At 36.0% G+C, this 17,852-nt stretch overlaps 1 protein-coding gene and 1 long non-coding RNA gene across 2 annotated transcripts in view; one reads left to right on the forward strand and one right to left on the reverse strand.

Annotated features, from left to right (window-relative positions):
• Window positions 1-17,852, reverse strand: part of GAB3 (GRB2 associated binding protein 3) — a 774,285-nt gene that overhangs the window by 502,641 nt on the left and 253,792 nt on the right. The window lies entirely within an intron of this gene.
• Window positions 13,066-17,304, forward strand: LOC147650549 (uncharacterized). The gene is made up of 2 exons (XR_015276340.1): window positions 13,066-14,908; window positions 15,144-17,304. It is a non-coding gene; the product is annotated as an uncharacterized LOC147650549 (long non-coding RNA).

The raw sequence follows: 17,852 nt of genomic DNA on the forward strand, positions 1-17,852 counted from the left end.
CGAGGTCCTTAATCTTTGTTCAAACCACGTCCCACTGACTTCAGTGTAAAACTTGCATGAGCCAGGCCTGAAGTGAAGCTGAACTCCCAATCCTGTTTGACTGAAAGCAGTACAAAGTTTTTGTCTATTCATCTCAGCAGGAGCTAAATAATAACCTTAGAATTTTACCCATTAACACCAATGGGACTGGAAGGTACAGCAGATTGCAATGTCACTTATTTAAAAATAGAGCCAAAACCAGTAAGTTGTTTCTCAGTGTGAAGTGTTGCATTTTAAAGGGGAAAGCCTCCTCCTGGACCTCAGCTGCTGTAACTCCCATGCTGAGAGATCCCTACGTGAAAAAGGATAGCGCTAAAGATGAAAGGTTGAAGGATTAAATTCCTAAACCATTACCAGAGTTTTATTTATATACTTAGGTACCATTTAGTAATAGCCTGATAATGAATACTAATAGGGGAAAAAGGTAGATGCAGACTTTTAAATATGTTCAGTTCTTAGAAATTCCTGTTGCCTTTGAGCAAGGAGACACAGAGCATCTTCCAGAACCCTGAGTTTTGCATAGCTATGCATGAGGCACAATCTGAAAGCTGCTGGAGTCACTCTAAATATCGGGTTAAGTCATATTTAGCCTTTTCTCCTACTAACTTGCATGAGAGCTTGATAAGGAGTAGAATTCTTGTATTAACTCTTAAGACTTTAGACATATTAATTTAGAAATTAATATGTTGAAAGAGCTAGACCAAATTATCAAAATAGGTGAAATAAGTTCTTGTGCTGTTTTGTGATGAGTACATGCCAATCTAAAGTTGTGCTGGATGTTTTTTCTAACTATGCGTTCTTGTTGCCTACATGAGCAATTGTAATATTAGATGTTGAGACAGATTGGCTAATGAGCCATATGAGCCATGACCCTACTGAAAATGTGATTAATTCACAGATTTTATTCCTCTTATTGAGAAAATACATTGGTAAGAGAAAGACATTGGAGACTTGGTACATTGGTCCATTCTTTTTCTGCTGCTTGAAAATGAACAAACATGACAAGAGTTTCCAATCTTCCAGCTGAATTTTCACTGTCATTCCTTCCCTTCAAGAAACTCAGCAGAACATAAAACAATCTTTTAACTCTCCCAAAACACAACTTCCAGAATGCACACTTAATTTGCTGCTATCTTTCCATGTCTGAATTTGTACAACACATGTATGTTCCTGGAAACTGACTGCAGAGAAGTTGAGAAGTACTTTGCACTCAGTCTGGATCTGATGGATGACACTCTAAGCATGGGCATGACATGTTTATACAGAGGTAGTCAAAGAGCTTGGTTTATTCCAAAATGGAAGCCTTCAGAGCTGCTAAGTGTCCATGAAAAAACCCACTAGGTACAGTCTGAGGGCGGCTTCATTTCAGATTGGGAAGACAGGGCGCAATCAGAGACATTCAAGTACTGAAAACGTCAAGATTCAGCAAACTCTTGAACATACAAGAGCGTTGTGTTCATGTCTGCTACTCTTCATCCTGCGGGTTTATTCCCATGAGCAAAATAGCCTCTGTTCAAGTGGTTACAAGATATGAGTCTTTAAAAAGGACTGTTTCTTCAGAGAATGCAGTTGTGATTAAGGTCTGCTTAATGGTCTTTTTGGTTCTTCTAAAGATACTGTTTGGCAGAGTTAGACTTGCCTATCATTTCAGTGCAACATATGAATTCTGAATGCTAAAAGGCCCCTGAAGGTGGCTGGAATAAAGTTTCTTTTGGAATAATTAATAAAATAATTAAGAAGTCTAACAAAACAAATTTTTATTTTAAGCCCAGCAAATAAGAGCTTTTGAGACTTCATACTTAGAAAACTGAAAAATATTAGTCTACTGTAAACAGACCTAAATATCTCCAAGCTTGATAGGCCATGCTGCTTTTGTAGCCTGAGATGTTGGAGTCCATCAGGGCAAAGAGTTGATAAGGGACTTTGCCCCAGTCCCTTAAGTAAAAGTAAGTAGAAGCTCACCCACAATACCCCCGGGAAAGTTACATGTTAATAATACTAGAAAGTTCTATAGTTTCTCTGTTATTATTGATTAGAAATTGGTGCAATGTTTTACATATTCATAATCACTGTTTTTTATTGGACCCTTTCTTTCAGACTCCACCCCTAACATACCTTACATAAGTTTGTAACCTACCCTGCCCCTCACCTTTTTAGTGAACCCCATATTGTTGTCCAGCTTGTGTGTTTGGTTTTTTTGTAATAAAGTATTGTTTTTTGGGTCACTGACTCATGGTCATCTCATTTATTCATCACCCTCTTGAGGACCTCTTGCCGAGGATCCCGAGGTAGCACTCGGCCAGACCATCTGAGCCTGGTGTGCTACACTGACACTGCTGTGCATTATTGCTGGTAGACTGAATTCATCTGTGTGCTTGGGCTCCTAAGTGAACTTTCCAGACAGGAGCAAGATTGTGTCAGAATTAATGAAAATAACTACATTCCTTTAGAAATGTTCATTGCATTAAAACAATGCTGATTTTTGGTTCTGTTTTTGAGATATGAAATGACACCACTGCAAAATGCAGTCTCAGTGGTATACACAAGCTTTGCTCCTCAGCCAGTTGGAGTCTGGTTTTAACACATTTTATTTACATGGTGTGATTGCACTGTTTCAACCAGAGTAATACTTTTTTTCCCACTCAGAACAAGTTATGTGGTTTTCCCAAACTGGAACTGGAAGTGATACTGGCATCTCACAAGTTTATTTTGTTAGGTTGTAATTAGGGGATTGAGAAATAGGTGCTGCTATTCCATGTGTAAGATTTAGGTTTCAGTGGAAAGAGTTTCAAGGCTGCTCAGTAATGTGTAGTAGAGGCTACATTTTCTAATAAATTTCTGCTTGTATTAGCTTTCAGGAATGTATTTTGTAAATGTTAATGACTTTTTAATGTATCTTCCAAACGGTTTTACAAAAATATTATAAATATTTTAGTCTGTTTTTTTATTACCAAAACTACAGTTGTAATTGCCTATCAAATGACAGCTTCTCTACCTTGTTGTGAAATACAGCAGCATTTGTTTTCACATTACATGATTCAGTTAGCAGTGGTTACAGTCAGAAGTATTACATTCCCTGTTTGTGTATGATATACAGCCTCAAGGCAAATATTGAACAGAAGTATGTTGGTTCTGATGTTGAATTTTTATGATTCTGAAAACAGTGTCAGAGTTGACTATAAGAACGTTACTTAGTGCAGCCTGAGTGAAATTCATTGAAATGGAGTACAAGTGACGTATTTGCTTTTATAAATCTTTTGTATCTCAAAAATAAGAGGCCAAGGGTGGAAATGGTAAGAGTGCTAATTTAATTTAAGAGTAAGTTAAGGCATAAATAGATATGAATGCAACATTCCTTTGTAATGTCATTTTGGATTGATGAGAGGAATTTAGGGATCTCAGTGTATTTTCTGCTTGGAGTTTTTTTTAATTCATCTTTTATTTTAAAACTTGTGTATTATATTGGTATATTACCTTTCTAGCAGCCTTTAAAAATGAGGTTTTGTTATTTACAGACTATTTCTATAAATGAAAGAGTTGGAGTAATGATGTAAACTCCTAAACCTCATTTGTAACACTCTGAACTAAAAATAACTAGCTGTTGGTTCAAACCGGAGGAAGATTAATAAGTTAGTGAAGTCATGATTTTGGCGATCAAGTTACTATAGAGACTGAATTTGAAACCATTCAGTCAGGAACACAGTTTATATACTGGTCTGTGAAAGCTTGTAATTGTGTCAGTTTAGGTGTCTCAAAATAGCAGAGAGTTCCAAGACTCATAGTCAGCACATAAATCATCTGTGCTGTGAGATGATTCTGCTTTCAAAGGCACAAAACCTGGTTAAGAGCTTATGTTTGCATCAGAATTGTGTAGGTGCACCTACAGAGGGTGGAGATCCTTGTCAGAGTTCATGGCTGATATAACACAGGCATTTGCAATGAATCAAGGCTAGGAATTTCTAATGCTATATCAAAGCAAACAAAAGTAGTACTTGTCCTTGACAAGAAAAATTATAAATTGTCTGCTGTTACTTATTTCAAACTGAATGAATAGTAAAAATGAAGTTAGAATTTTATAGAAGACCTTTTATGAAGTGCTTTTTATCAGAAATAAAATAAACATGAACTAAGAGACTCCAATAGAAAAGAAAGATTTTAAGATGTAGAATTTTAGCTAGGCTGTGTGTTATTAGTATTGTTGTTGTTACTATTTGTTTTCTTATCTGATTGGTGTTTCCTCTAGATTTTTCTTATCCTCAACATGTGATCTTCATCTTTTGTATTTCCACTTGGTGGTGAAGGGGGAGCAAGCAGTGGCATGGTTTTCGGGGACTACTAAATTGGAGAATATCATTCCTAAACCATGACATTTGGGAGGGAATGAGGGAGCTATTTCCTTTTACCTTCAAATACAGAATCCTTTGATGGCTACCTCTCAATTGTTAATTATTTTTTTTTAATGATTCTGATTTTTGTCTGTCTGCCAGGTTTCTTTCCAGTTTTCACTTCAGATACTGATACCCCTTGGTAGAGAATATGCAGTAATGTCAGGAACAGGAAGCAGTAAAGGCAGTAACAAAGGCATCTTGAAACAAGGGGTTCCTTTGATGGGACAAACTGAATTCCCTGAAAAAAAAAAAAAAAATCTAACATCTCTTTATTTCTAACAAGTCCTTTGATAAATAATGGGAAACTTAAGAGAGAAATCTCCTGTCATATGTTAACTCCAGCCAGCAGCTCAGCCCCACACATCAACTGACTCAATCCTGCTTGGGGGGATGGAGGAGAGAATCAATGAGTAAAAGTGAGAAAATTCATGGGTCAAGATAAAGACACTTTAATAAGTAAAGCAAAAGCCATGTGCACAAGGAAATTCAAACAAGAAATTAATTCTTCATTTCCCCAGGGCAGGGAGGTGCTCAGCATCCCTAGGACCACAGGGCTTCATCGCACATAATGGTAACAGGAAGACAAACACCATCACTCTGAATTGTCTCACCTTCTTTCTTCTTCCCCTGCTTTCTATGCTGAGCATGAAACCATATGGTCTGGGCCATCCCTAACATCAGTTGGTGTCAGCTGTCCTGGCTGCTTCCCCTTCCTGCTCCATGTGCATCCCCAGCCTCCTCGCATCTGGGGAGGGTTGAGGAGCAGAGAAGGCCTTGGCTCTGGGTAAGCCCTGCTAAGCGGTGACAAAAACATCCCTGACCTACCAACACTATTTCCAGCCTGAAACACAAATACAGTCCCATACTGACTGCTGGCAACTCTTTCACAGCCCAGACCAGCACATCTCTGAAAACTTCATCACTTTTAAGAATAGAATAGTCCCTGCAGGCTAAATAAAAGAAATGTCACCATCACCCATGGTTTTCCTTCTGAGAAGTAATGATCTCTCCCAATTCTAGACAGTGCATTTGCTAATTTAACCCATTAATAGCAATGTGTAGCCATCACCTATCAGAGCAGGACGGGTGACTAGTAACTGAGTCTTGATTCCTCAGAAGTGTTAACATTGCATTTATTTTCACATATGGACGTTTTTCACTTCCTTCTTGATAAAAATGACTGTAGTGTGCTCTGTTTAGAGGAGGGAGATGGTCAGATAAGACTAGTAAAAAACAACATGGTAATAGTGAGAAAAACCCCTATGGTTAAGAGTGAAGAAATAGATGTGAGAACTTCAGATTCTTTGGAAACTTTTTTTTTATTATTATTCTAAAAGAGATTAATAAACCCAAAGAAAAGAGCAAAAAAAGTAGTAGGGGTTAATTCCCTTTACAATGCACAAATCAGTTTTTTGAATTCTTTTGAAAACATCATCTGGGACAAATGTGTGATGGAGTTTCATATTCAAATTTCTTTTCCCAGGATACAGTTAGTGGGTTGCTACCATTGAAGGTTGTTCAATGAAGAAGAAGAAGAAGGACCATAAAATGGCCTCTTCCTACATAATCTTTCCCTTTGTTCCCTTTTGGCAATGTGAGTCTGGTATTCCTTTGGATTCAGTGTTACAGCCTTAATAGAAGTTGCAAGTAAACAGTGTGTGGTTTCCTGCAGTCCCAGAAAATCTTACATGTCTAATCTTTAGGATACATGGGAAGGTAAGAGATAAGGATTTGAGTCCCCTTCAAATGAAGACTATGAGGAAGGCTTTGAATGGAAGTCTTTTTGTGAGTGTTTCATTTATGAGGCTATGATAGGAAAAGCGCTGTCACTTTGCTTTCTTGCAGGAGCCTGTTCTGGAGATGGGTGAGCACATGTACCTCAGTGTGGCTCAAGGATACTATTCCCAGCATACAGGGTTTCCATGTCTTGTTTTAGAGATATAACCCAGGAGAATATAATTTTTGGTTTTTGGATTCTAAACCTGGGCTCAATAAACAAACATCCAAAGATTACAACATCCATTGTACTGGAGACTATGAGTATTTTTCTTACTTCTTATTTTTTTGTTTTTTGCTAACCTGCTTCCTTATTTATTACCAAATTACTTACTAAATTTATTACTAAATTACTTCCTTATTTATTACTAAATAGTACAAGGGTCTTGTAGAAGAGAAGTGTGGATCAAAGACATCTGTCTTTTCAAAAGGAATGTTGGCTGTTTTGCTTATAAACTTTTTAGAAGGATGAAATTTGAAATCAGAATATACCTGACAGAGGGGCTCTGTTGTTAGATTGATTTTTGTGAGCCAAAGAAAATGTTTTAAGTAAGGGAAGATTCTTAGAATAAACTGAAAACTATGGGGATGATTATCATCTCACTTGGGGCTTTATGAAGATGACAGACACCTGTTAGAAACATGCACCAGAGACTCTTGTGAACAAGGAGCAGAAATTTCTGTGCTAGGAAGGTTAGGAGCCACACTGATGGAAAATAAATATCAGGACAGATGTGCCTGAGAGAATCTGTGATAAATTATATTTTCATCTGTCAATTGCTATTTGATATGTTCTAGTAATTCTGGTAAAAGTTAACCATGTAAAACAGGCAAGTAAAGCCACTTTTTGAGTTTGATTCCTCCAGAAAGAAATAATTGACATGCAGACTAAGAAAAAGGCGTCTAAGGTGCAGGTCGAATTCAAATGACTTGTAGAAATGTGGGTGTGCAAGTCAGGAAGGTGGGAGAATCATTTCAAGTCCAGACTGTGAGCAGGGAAGGGGATCACAATGGAGTGCTGGTACCAGAAGTGAAGGGTATCTACTTGCCTGTTCTTAAGTCTGTGTAGGTCCAGCTCCTTCTCTCAAAAAGGGCACAGATCACTAACTAACCTGGCTTTCGCTTTTTTTGGCGTTGGGAATTTTGCATCTGGTTCCTCCTATTTCACTATATGACCAAGCAGCAGCTGGAACTTATCCCATGTTGTTGTTAGTGCTTATCCACCGATACAGTCTGAATCCTTTTTCTTCTGCCTGTCAGTGTCTGCAGCAAACTGACTGGGAAGTCAAGTTCCTGCTCTCTCCCATCTTAAAGTAGTTTCCATAATCCTATATTTATGTTTCAGTTTTGGGAATTTTATCTGAGGAATCCTTTAACTGAACTGTATTTACCTCCTTTTAAAACTGTACTTGATCTGTAATATAAATATTAAACATTTATCCTCAAAGGAAGAAAGAAAATTGGCAGAGAAGCACCAGAGAACAGACTAACATAAATCACATTTTGGCATTTTTCCTGTCTTCATCCAAATATCTTCTAGTATTTTATATCTTGTCTTTAGTCTCATTATTTTTGTTTTGTTTTTTTATTTTCAATAGAAAGCCAAAATGGAAAAGGTAGCTATGCTTGTTTGTTTGTTTAGCCTCCAAAGATGTTTAATTTGTTTTATATGATAAATACATGAAAAGGATTGCCATCATATTACATTTTTTTCCTGATCTTTTTATGAAGTAGCATTGTACACTATATCACTGAAATTTTGAGAGCTTAAGAAATTTAAAATTAAATTATAAAATTGCTCTTCTATAATAGATCAGATTTATGTGTGCTTCCTTTTTCCTTTGGAGGTAGGTGAAGAAAGTGCTCTTTTATGGCAAAATTTCTCAGATGAGCTCAGAGACCCCTCTATCTCTTGACATTGTGTGTAAATCTTTAAAGCTGATTGTACATACATAATGTTTTGCCATACAATTAAGTCAGTTCTTGGATCACTCACAATATCCCATCTGCTTAGTTTGCCTTTTGAGTTCTCTGGCTTTGCCTTTACATGGGAGAGCACATAGATCCTTCAGTGGAAATTTTTTAAACCCAGAAGACATTTTCTTTGCTTGTCATTCCTATTTAACTTCTGTAGGGAATGTGCACTGACCATGGACACCTTCCTCTCCCTCTGTCTCTTCCAACATTAGCCTTTTATCTTGTATTACATTACACTAACAACATATTATTGTTTAATTAATTTAGTTTTGATTTGGCTCTTTACAGGTGTCAATGCTTCTATCTCATCTTTTCCTTTGTGACACCTGCATACCAGAGAAACTTAATTTTTTAACCACAATTTCATTCAACAACCACTATAGCATGAGATAGGTGTTCTCTCAGAATTCAACAAGAACACTCCAGTCTTGGAGGGCAGAATTTTACAGTAATGGTCTTGTTAGAGAGGAAAAGGTGTTTCTGCATTTTCTTAATGAGGAAATAACATTTCAGCATGCTTAGTTTAATTCCCTATTGGTTTGATAGCAGTGGAGTGATCCACTCTTGCACTTGCCATCAGCAAATCCATGAAGTTGCTAATTAGGAGAAGATTTACAGGTGGGGTAACATCTTTAATTAGACTAAGTATAGTTGGGAAATAAAAAAACAGATAAGCTCTCAGGCACATAAGTAGTTCTTGAGGTCTGAAACAGAAGCAGGAAACTTCAAAGCAAAATTCAAGTTGGAAGCTACTGCTCTGACTTAATTAAAGAATGACCTACAAAATACTTCTGAAAGATGAGCCTGGAAACTCAAATTCATAACTTAGTAAATACCAAAAGCTATGGACTCACTGCAGATGCTGTTTTTCTTCTCCTTTACAGCCTCGTCCAAGTCCTTGTCCACCCTCAGCCTCCCATTAATGTTAGAGTTCCACAGGTTACAGATTACATGTAGCACTTTTCCCTGAGACAGGGCAACCCGCTCTCACCCCAGCTCCTTACTGAGTCTTTGACTCTCCAAGCAAATTTTCCTCTTCTCCTGAGCAGTGTAATTCATATCTAATTATATCCTAAATAATTGTTCTTAATGTCTAAATGTTTTTTTCAAATTTTTCTCCTAAATCTAAAAGATCTCCTAGAGAGAAAATCTAGAAGATTCTCCTAGATCTAAAAAAGGACTTGCTAGAACCTTTATCTGCTTTTTCTGAACCTGATGGTGTAACTAAAAAGTATCTGCTCATTCTAGAAGTCTTAGTTTGACTATATTTTTAAACCATATATCCAATGACCTTCTACCCTTACTCCACCCCACTACCCCTCAAAAACAGACACAGCAATTATAAGGTTGTGTTTTTTTTAGAATTCCTTATTTAATTTTGTGCTCCTCCTTTATTTATTAGTGAAGTGGTGCTCAATCATAAGCATTAATATACACATTAAGTATTCTGCACTTTGGTGTAATGTGAACAACTGTTGGAATAAACAGTTGCTTCACTTCCCTCTGAAATGTAGTATGATGAATCAAAGCACATTTCAAGGGTGAAATAAGGGTTTCAGTTTTATGGTATTACTGCATAAATCTGTATACCTGTAAATGACAGGCTCAATATATTGAGGTCTTCTCATTATTTGTGATAGCCGGTTTCATTCTGCCATGAAGTGGTGGAAAAAAGAGAGGCAAGATCATAATCATATTCATTATGATGAGACATTTGACAGCTCTGTGCATCTAGAAGTAGCTTTCAAAATCCAGAGAAATGATTTCCCATTTCTTTGCACAAATGATTTTGATATGGGATTCAGAGCTCCTGATTTGTGTAACTGAGCATCATACAAGCCCAGACAGCAGAAATGGATAGAGCAGAGAAAAACCCATCCCAGTACTCTTACCTGGCAGAGTGCACTGACTTGCCACCATGTGAATCAAATCAAACTCCTGTTTCTAATAGGAATGTGAAGATGCCTGTTATGAACATGACATTTCTACAGGTTAAAAAAACAAGAAGCTATGCCCTTGGAGGAGTTATAAGGAGTGTAATGCATTTTATTTTAACAGAGCTTTTCATACCTGAAAACATGCACTTAAAAAAAGTAAAACACTTTTCCTAAACTGTTTGCCAGCAACAGCTGGAAAACAATACTGTAAATTTAGAGTGTGATTTTTCAACACTGTTATTGAGTAGCTTTCAGAGAACAGGTCCATTAGCCCATTTAGAATGAGACTCTTAACACATTCTTCCCAAGTGCAGTTGGTTGCATTTTCAATATCAATCACATAAGTGATCCAATAGTTACATTTACTGCGCATAAAATTTACCATCAAGTCTTGAAGTATTGCGTATCAGGCTGCAATTTATTAGTGGAAAAGAACCTGATGTTTCCTTGGATTCCTTAGTTCTGGCTCATGCATCCTCTATAGAAGTCATGGTTGCATAGTCAATGTGAATCAACTAAATGTAATGCCATTGTGGGAAATAGATGTCTGGACTAGTCCATCTAACAATCAGCTGAAGTGATGTCTTTCATTGTTTTGTGGTTTGGGGTGTTTTTTTCCACCATTGACCTTTGATAAGAATAGTCAGGAAAAAAATGCATTAACAAATACTTGGAAAATGCATATGTTGCATATATATCCTTAAGTTCTTATTGGTTTCAGATTACAAATTAAAATAAAAAAAAATATTTTGACAACCAAACTACAGGATTTCAGTTGAATAATTTTTGATGTATATTATGCTACGTAACAGAAAAGTATAATAGTGTACATATACATATATATTCCACTGTAAAAGTGCAAGATTTTGTTCCTAAAACAGTTTTTCAGACAAGAATTTCTATAATTATTTTTACAATGAATATATGTGAAGTTAATCTGGTATAAAATGCTTTGAATGTGTGCATTTTGGCATACACTTTTTTTGAGAAATTCAGACTCCTGACTTCTGTAGTTTTATGTTTCAGATTGCTTTTATCATCTAAATAGTTATTAAAATGTCACAGAGGCTGGAACTTTCTCAAGTACTACAGCAAGCAGCAATGCAGCAGTAGTGGCAGAGTGCTCATATTTGGCCCGTGGTGCAAATAGACAGCTGTTCCTGCCACCAGCATTGTCCCCTTGTTAGTGATTTGTGAATCCTTTCCATGCATGGTTTTAGGCAATTATTTCACCTGTGATTATTTCTCTGCATGCTCCCACAAGCATTTTGTTGGCATCCCTTCTTTCCATACACTCTGCTGACTTCTGTGGGATGAAAAGTCTAAGGAAGTACTGGTGTCAGTGTTTGGACTTCTGAAGCAGAATTCTGCTGTCTTCATGGACACTGGCCATGTGTATGTTCATTTATGAAGAGAAAATATATGACAAGGGCTGTGAATTATTTATCCAGTTTGATTTTTTTTATTATTATTATGAAAGGAAATAAGATTTTTATTTTTGTCAGTGCTTCCCCCAGAATAAGGCTTTTCAATCACACTATGTATTTGATTCTTTGATTGGCCAGTGTTTTATATCTGACAGAAACCTGGAAGAATTAAAGTGTTAGCTCTGAATACAAGTTTCTGAGTGGAGGAGAAGGACCCTATTAATATCCAAACTTATTAACCCCAAAGCTAATCAGTTTTCCTTTTATTAAGCATCAGAAGCTTCCCATGGAGATTTGTAAACCAGGCTTCATTAGTTCTGCTGTTCACACATCTAATTGTTTGCCTCTGGTAACAAGAAAAGGAACCTGCTTCAGGAGTGGAAAACAATAACTTGCAGACAAAACAGGCAGGAAATTATTTGAACTAATGGTGAAAGATGAATGAGAGGTTTTGTTTCTGGATCAGAGTACTGTTATATTTAATTATGAAATTGGTAGGCTAGTCATGATGTTGGTTTGGGTATCTTCACATTAGCAGGCTCGGTAAATAACTGGAACACAGAAATAATCTCAAGCCCAAGGAAATCTAAATTTGGAGTTCAGAGGTAAACTCTTTGATGTCATTTAATATAAATGGGAAATCTATTCCATCAAATTTAATCTAAAGTTCAGTCACATCAGAGAGTTAAATAGAAAAGCAACCCAGATGTATCCCTGCCTATTCTGAATTAGAAGTGTAATTTACATAGTAAATTATCTAGAATATTTGGAATTCCACTGACAATTCTGTCTTTTCCTAAATAACCACCTATTTTTGAAAAAGATTGAAAAATATCTCACTTGTTAATGACATCCATTGTATCAACTTAATCTGAGAGTTCAGTTTTCTTTTCTTGGTGCAAATCTCCTCTAGCCTGAAGCCTCCCTTCATAGCCCTTGCTTCTCTTGTCAGTCACTATAAATGTGAGTATCCTTTCCTGAGCCTCGAGATTTTCAGGTTATCCCTATTTTGGATGATTTTGGAGGCTTATAAATATATCTCAGATAATGCAGAACATTGTTCAGTCTTTTCTACTTGGAAGGAAGGACTGCATTTCAAGTTCTTGATTTAGTAAATACCAAATTTTTCAAAATATTACAATTAAGTTTTTATCAGCACACAGTATGCTTGATCCTATTTTACACCAGCCCTGTTGAATTTTTTACTGGGCAAAAGGGATGTGAAATGCTTCCATAAACATGAGAATACATTAAATTTGCATGGGCCAAATAAAATTATCACGCATTATACAAAAGTATCTTGTGAAGAATCCAAACCAAACTGGTAAATTTGAGATGAGGAAGAAATGTAGTTTGTTCAAGGATACGTGAAAGCTTATTGAATTATTTTTGAACCTTGAGTGTAAAAAATTACTGGTGAATTTAAGGTGAAGCATGGTCCAAGTATTAAATCAAAAGATTTGCTGCAATTCCCATTCAACTCACAGCCATTCTGTGCCTTGTCACTAAAGAAACATTGTTATACCAAATAAAACACAACTTGTACCTTCTGAGTGATGAGGATAAGGATGATTCAGCTAGCAGGAATATTGTCTCCCTGGGCTTTATACAGCATCTGGCACAGTGAGCTGTCCTGAGAAATCACAAAGGCACATTATGCCTGACCTGCTTTTCCTTTCTTTTTGGCGATCTCATTACTTCAGAGAGGGGTTTTAATCCATGGCATTTTTGGTTTCATTACAGTTACAGTGACACTGAGGTAGATACTACTTTTTGGGCATGTATGTGAGAAGAGTGATCTGTCTGACTGCTTTTGAGTTCTAGGTACTTAGCATTACAAAATCTCTCTGCTTCATTTTTTCACTGGCTTATAAGACTACCACTTCTGAAAAGTCTTAGTGTAGTTTCATAGTTAGGTGTTATGATGGACTATAACTATTACTATTACTATTACTATAAATTGGAACTTTAGCACAAAAATAGTTGTAGACCCATAGCTCAAAGAGTTGAGGCAGTTTGTGTGTCAAGTGTCACTTCAGTCAAACCACTCCTTTGTCTGAAATACTGTAATACTTATAATTTTCCTTTGTTCCCTCTAGGAAATATTAAGATTTTATTTTATTCTATAAGAAATATTTGTTGCACTCATTCATTATTGGGAGGCGATATAAACTATTTCAGAAGGTGAAAAACTATCTTTTCTCCCATAGACAATAATACATCAGCAAATGTGAATGTCTGACCATACAGATATTCTGTAAGATATATATTTTCTTCATTGCTGCTCTGGCAGAGTGAAAAAATTTTAATACAGGCTTTTCAAGGCATGAAAACAATTTGGGATTTTGCTCTCCTGTGAAGATATCTTTGAAGACAGCATTTAATGAAACAGTGAAATACTTGATTTCTTTTAAAAGCTTTTCTATTTTTTCTTACCAGAAAAATGAAACTTGAACATTGTAACTTGTATTTTACTACTGAATCTGTGTTTGGGGAGTGCAGCACTTTTGTCAGTTGGAGACAAAGGAGATTTTTGTTCTCAGCAGTTCTGATTTTACTTAGAATTCTTAAGTGCATACTACAATAATTAGAGTCAGCTTGTTGGAATTGGTCATACATAATAATTTTAGTGTGTGTTCGAATATTTAACTTTCTTTTGATGACTTTATTTACCTAAGCAATTTCAATAATTTGGGGGTTGTGTCTTTAATGACTCTTACAGTTAAGTAGAATTCTTGACAGAGGGTAGAGAGGGATGCTTTTCTTTGTCCTTTATCACCTATAAAAATCCATTAGTGATTTTCAGTGAAATGTTGATCCAACATTTTGTTAGTGGAAAACAGACTCTAGTAGGATGTATTTTGTGGACTGAACTTTTACATTTTGCAGTGCTCAAATTTATAGAACTTGTAATAATTAACTAAATATTCTTTTGTTGCTATTTGCCTATGCTCAGCCAGGAAAAACAAGAAATTTGTTGTCTACTTGCTGCATGAAATTGTTCTCTGGTAGCATCTTAGCACTTACACTGATAAGCTTGATTATTTGCAATTAGTATAAGATTCTTTTTTGTGTTACAAATTGATGGGGTCATACACGCCCTTACCTTGTAAATACATTGGTAACCACATTACTCAAGGGATTCTTGTTCCCATGTCTAAATTTAGAGATTCAGTATCATTTCAGCATTTAAACCAGAAACTTGTAGAAGTTGTTTTTGCGATCATCCTTTCTTTTGCAGAGATCACCTAATTTTTGTTGTAAAATGGTCCTGCTCGCCTGTTGATGCTATCAAAGAGCATTGAACAGTATAACAGCTGTAAACTAATTCAGCATTGATTCTATCCTTTGAGAATCATCTGAGGTACTTGCTTTTTCTAATCCCATAATCCTATCCCGATATTATTTGCCAGTATTAGGCATTATATTGTTCATATCATTAAATGGTGCTTGAACATCTATTAAATTTACATATTTAAAACATAATTTAATTACTGTACATTTTGTGCTCTAAATAATGTCCTGTTGTATATTTTTGCACTCTGGAAGGTTCATCTTGTATCCCTCATGCCTCTGAACAGACCTTTGTCCTTTTACAGCTTATGGAATGCAGACAAGGACCTTGGTGAAGTGAGTGGCTCTGAGACAAAGTTGCGACTTTTGAAATCAGTAGAAGTTTTTCACTGCACTCTAGTCTAGAATTTCATCCAGTGTGATGCAAGGGTTTGTTCTTGAAGAAATCATTGAGTCAAAACACATATTTTAAGCTGCTTTGGGTTTTTTTTATAAGGCGGGTGTTTGTGGGTGTTTTGCTCATTCCAAACTCATGTTTGCTAATGTGAAAGTGTATTACGTATTATAAGTGTATTATGACTTTTTAAAGTTTTCTCATGTTTAATTGCATTCACAGTTCCTCAAAACTCCTGCATGTCTCTTGTTACAGAGAGCACATGGCATGTCATTATCATTTTGCATCTGGCTGTAGACTCTGTGGTGAAACCTGAGACCTGCCATTGCCACAGGTGCATTACAGAGAGGACTGATGGCAATCACAGTGCAGGCATGGCTTGAGTCTGAAAATATGTGAAACAAGAGTGCCAATGGAATCACAAGTCATTTCACCAGATATAGAATTCTGTATCTTACTCTTGATACTTTAAATGTATATAATATGCAAATAGTAATTGTAGAAATTTTTGTATAGTCAAGTAAAAAACTAATAGCTATGTAACATGTCTGGAGCTAATGCAAGATCAGAAGCAGAAGGTAATTTAAGAACTGTGGTGATGTTTGGCATCCAGGAAAAAAGGCTGAACTACCTGCTGATCAAACTAGAGAGCAGCCATGAAACTGACGGACGGCAGCAGGGAAACCTGCAATATCAACAAATATTTCAAAATACTAGCCTTGGAATCTGGGATACTTTCATCTAGCTACATATATTTTAAGCAGCCATTTCCTATTCTGTACTTAAATTAAGGTTACTTCTTATGTACTAGCAAGAAATTATGTTTTTTATTAAAATTAGTGGTAAATTTTCCATGAATAAAATAGAATTTTACTTATTCTCTAAACAAAATTTGCTAGCACCTTCAATCATACATTATATTGTATGAGTGACAGTTTCTTATAATTGATCCATGGGTAGTTGTCTTGATCCAGTATTATGTGAAAAGGCAGTTTATGCAGAGATAGTTGAAGCAGATCAAATTGCTTCATTTAGTCTTGTTTTCTTCTTGTATTCAGCAATGAGTACAGATTGACAGACTTAATTGCAGTTGCTTCAAAAGATAGAGACTACTTATTTTGCCAAAGATTTTCCATGTATACACGACATTAATAATGTGTGTTTTAATTAAGTTGCAGATAGCTTTTTAGTAGGCTATTTGCTAAAACCGACAAGAAAAAAAGTAATAATGGTTGAGCTGACAGAAATAGAATTTGTGAGAAGAATGAAGTGTTTACCACTGTGTTTTATTTAACACAAATAATAACAGTGAAGAGCATTTCAGACTTTGATAGTAGCAATGTGTCAGTGAAGCACACTGGAGTAAGCCTTCCAAAGGTGATTCTTTTTGTTGGCCAGCATCAATGAGTGGTAGATTTCAGATCCCTCCTGGAAAAGGTTTGGGGTTTTTTATGTGTGAAGTGGGCCTGTGGTCATGCCTGTTAATATGTGGCTACTGATTTTCCTACCATGTCATGGAGTGTACACAGTCATAGTAATCTTGATGTAATGATGAATTTTGATTCCTAATTCTGCGTGGCTCATGCTTGCAATAATCAATGTCAATCCTCGCCAGGGCACTGGTTGTCCTGTCCCATCTGCTGCCAAAGAATGACTGGGCCTATTGTGGGGGTTATTTTCTCTGTGGAAAAATACATAATGTTTGTTATACTAGGAATCACTCTGTACTCATTGTGACAAGCTATATTTATGGGTTTTGGCATCCCCTGTAAGTTCTAAGTTGATTATATCTGTGTTGGAAAGGTTTTAAGGAGACATATGGAACTTCCTGATCTGAAAACCTATTGCAATATTGCCAGCGTGCAGATCACTTCTCTGGGATGGGCAATAGTTAAAGCACACAATATGTAGGCTTAATGAGTGGTTCCAGAACTAATCACTCTTCACATTAGGTGGATGGAGGAAAAAATACATGGTGCCTTTGGTGCTCTGTAGTATCCTTCAGGCTCTGGCTCAGCATCCTGTCAGGCTTTGAAGCTTCTTAAGTGTTTCTCCCACAAAAAAAAAACAAACTACTAAGTCCAATCAGGTTTCTTGAGCTTAATTAATGGCAGTTGAAAAATCAACAGAAAACAGAAAAACACTCTCCATTTAGAAATCATTGTATTTTTAAAGCTCTTTTAAATCTGCTTTAGGATTTGGACCTCACAAAATGAATTATGCTGTGAGAGTCCACCCACAGTCTATTATCAGAAGTAATTGCAAGACTTTTCTTTCCTTTCTTTCTTTTTTTCCCCTCTTTTTTTTCCCTTTTATTTTTCGTACTTGTGAGAAATAAAGCAACATTTTGATGAGGGGGTGGAGATCATCTCTACATTTCTTGAGGACTTGAAAAGCATTTAGGAAAGAATGGTCAAGGATATCTTGTTTTACCATGACATTCTGTTGATTCATTTAGGTATTAAAGAATGAATGAGTTTGTAATTAAATATATTGAAAGGTTTAAAGAATTTTTGTGTGTTCATTAAGCTTCTTTTGTCTTTCAGTAGGAATTATAGATGCAATTCTGTACATTACTAAATTTAAATATAACATTTTAGACCACAGACATGAATTTAAA

Source organism: Cyanistes caeruleus, chromosome 14 (genome assembly GCF_971803275.1).
Source record: "Cyanistes caeruleus chromosome 14, bCyaCae1.hap1.1, whole genome shotgun sequence".
Lineage (NCBI taxonomy): Eukaryota > Metazoa > Chordata > Aves > Passeriformes > Paridae > Cyanistes > Cyanistes caeruleus.